Genomic DNA, 3,441 nt, shown 5'->3' with positions numbered 1-3,441 from the left:
CTCCATACTGTTCTCCATAGTGGCTGTATCAATTTACATTATTCCCACCAGCAGTGCAAGAGGGTTCCCTTTTCTCCACACCCTCTCCAGCATTTATTGTTTCTAGAGTTTTTGATGATGGCCAATCTGACCGGTGTGAGATGATATCTCATTGTCGTTTTGATTTGCATTTCTCTAATGATTAATGATGTTGAGCATTCTTTCATGTGTTTGTTGGCGATCTGTATATCTTCTTTGGAGAAATGTCTATTTAGTTCTTCTGCCCATTTTTGGATTGGGTTGTTTGTTTTTTTGTTATTGAGCTGCAAGAGTTGCTTATAAATTTTGGATATTAGTCCTTTGTCAGTTGCTTCGTTTGCAAATATTTTCTCCCATTCTGAGGGTTGTCTTTTGGTCTTGTTTATGGTATCCTTTGCTGTGCAAAAGCTTTTAAGTTTCATTAGGTCCCATTTGTTTTTTTTTGTTTTTATTTGCATTTCTCTAGGAGATGGGTCCAACAGGATCCTGCTGTGATTTATGCCATAGAGTGTTCTGCCTATGTTTTCCTCTAAGAGTTTGATAGTGTCTGGCCTTACATTTAGGTCTTTAACCCATTTTGAGTTTATTCTTGTGTGTGGTGTTAGGGATTGTTCTAATTTCATACTTTTACATGTAGCTGTCCAGTTTTCCCAGCACCACTTATTGAAGAGGCTGTCTTTTCTCCACTGTATATCCTTCCCTCCTTTATCAAAGATAAGGTGACCATATGTGTGTGGGTTTATCTCTGGGCTTTCTATCCTGTTCCATTAATCTGTATTTCTGTTTTTGTGCCAGTACCATACTGTCTTGATTACTGTAGCTTTGTAGTATAGTCTGAAGTCCAGGAGCTTGATTCCTCCAGCTCCATTTTTCGTTCTCAAGATTGCTTTGGCTATTCGGGGTCTTTTGTGTTCCTATACAAGTTGTGAAATTTTTTGTTCTAGTTCTGTGAAAAATGCCAGTGGTAGTTTGATAGGGATTGCATTGAATCTGTAGATTGCTTTGGGTAGTAGAGTCATTTTCACAATGTTGATTCTTCCAATCCAAGAACATGGTATATCTCTCCACCTATTTGTATCATCTTTAATTTCTTTCATCAGTGTCTTATAATTTTCTGCATACAGGTCTTTTGTCTCCTTAGGTAGGTTTATTCCTAGATATTTTATTCTTTTCAATGCAATAGTAAATAGGAGTGTTTTCTTAACTTCATTCTCAGATTTTTCATCATTAGTGTATAAGAATGCCAGAGATATCTGTGCATTAATTTTGTATCCTGCTACTTTACCAAATTCAGTGATTAGCTCTAGTAGTTTTCTGGTAGCATCCTTAGGATTCTCTATGTATAGTATCATGTCATCTGCAAACAGTGACAGCTTTACTTCTTCTTTTCCGATTTGGATTCCTTTTATTTCTTTTTCTTCTCTGATTGCTGTGGCTAGAACTTCCAAAACTATGTTGAATAATAGTGGTGAGAGTGGGCAACCTTGTCTTGTTCCTGATCTTAGTGGAAATGGTTTCAGTTTTTCACCATTGAGAACAATGCTGGCTGTGGGTTTGTCATATATGGCCTTTATTATGTTGAGGAAAGTTCCCTCTATGCCTACTTTCTGCAGAGTTTTTATCAAAAATGGGTGTTGAATTTTGTCAAAAGCTTTCTCTGCATCTATTGAGATGATCATATGGTTTTTCTCCTTCAGTTTGTTGATATGGTGTATCACGTTGATTGATTTGCATATATTGAAGAATCCTTGCATTCCTGGAATAAACCCCACTTGATCATGGTGTATGATCCTTTTAATGTGCTGTTGGATTCTGTTTGCTAGTATTTTGTTGAGGATTTTTGCATCTATGTTCATCAGTGATATTGGCCTGTAGTTTTCTTTCTTTGTGACGTCTTTGTCTGGTTTTGGTATCAGGGTGATGGTGGCCTCATAGAATGAGTTTGGGAGTGTTCCTCCCTCTGCTATCTTTTGGAAGAGTTTGAGAAGGATAGATGTTAACTCTTCTCTAAATGTTTGATAGAATTCGCCTGTGAAGCCATCTGGACCTGGGCTTTTGTTTGTTGGAAGATTTTTAATCACAGTTTCAATTTCAGTGCTTGTGATTGGTCTGTTCATATTTTCTATTTCTTCCTGGTTCAGTCTCGGCAGCTTGTGCATTTCTAAGAATTTGTCCATTTCTTCCAGGTTGTCCATTTTATTGGCATACAGTTGCTTGTAGTAATCTCTAATAATCTTTTGTATTTCTGCAGTGTCAGTTGTTACATCTCCTTTTTCATTTCTAATTCTATTGATTTGAGTCTTCTCCCTTTTATTCTTGATGAGTCTGGCTAATGGTTTATCAATTTTATTTATCTTCTCAAAGAACCAGCTTTTAGTTTTATTGATCTTTGCTATTGTTTCCTTCATTTCTTTTTCATTTATTTCTGATCTGATCTTTATGATTTCTTTCCTTCTGCTAAATTTGGGGTTCTTTTGTTCTTCTTTCTCTAATTGCTTTAGGTGCAAAGTTAGGTTGTTTATACGAGATGTTTCCTGTTTCTTAAGGTAGGATTGTATTGCTATAAACTTCCCTCTTAGAACTGCTTTTGCTGCATCCCATAGGTTTTGGGTCGTCGTGTCTCCATTGTCATTTGTTTCTAAGTATTTTTTGATTTCCTCTTTGATTTCTTCAGTGATCACTTCGTTATTAAGTAGTGTATTGTTTAGCCTCCATGTGTTTGTATTTTTTACAGATCTTTTCCTGTAATTGATATCTAGTCTCATAGCGTTGTGGTCAGAAAAGATGCTTGATATGATTTCAATTTTCTTAAATTTACTGAGGTTTGATTTGTGACCCAAGATGTGATCTATCCTGGAGAATGTTTTGTGCGCACTTGAGAAGAAAGTGTAATCTGCTGTTTTTGGATGGAATGTCCTATAAATATCAGTTAAATCTATCTGGTCTATTGTGTCATTTAAAGCTTGTGTTTCCTTATTAATTTTCGGTTTGGATGATCTGTCCATTGGTGTAAGCGAGATGCTAAAGTCCTCCACTATTATTGTGTTACTGTCGATTTCCTCTTTTAGAGCTGTTAGCAGTTGCCTTATGTATTGAGGTGCTCCTATGTTGGGTGCATATATATTTATAACTGTTATACCTTCTTCTTGGATTGATCCCTTGATCATTATGTAGTCCCCTCCTTGTTTCTTGTAACATTCTTTATTTTAAAGTCTATTTTATCTGAGATGAGTATTGCTACTCAAGCTTTCTTTTGATTTCCATTTGCATGGAATATCTTTTTCCATCCCCTCATTTTCAGTCTGTATGTGTCCCTAGGTCTGAAGTGGGTCTCTTGTAGACAACATATATATGGGTCTTGTTTTTGTATCCATTCACCAAGCCTGTGTCTTTTGGTTGGAGCATTTAATCCATTCACGTTTA

Source organism: Physeter macrocephalus, chromosome 18 (genome assembly GCF_002837175.3).
Source record: "Physeter macrocephalus isolate SW-GA chromosome 18, ASM283717v5, whole genome shotgun sequence".
Classification (NCBI taxonomy): domain Eukaryota; kingdom Metazoa; phylum Chordata; class Mammalia; order Artiodactyla; family Physeteridae; genus Physeter; species Physeter macrocephalus.
Note: the sequence above shows the minus strand (reverse complement) of the source record.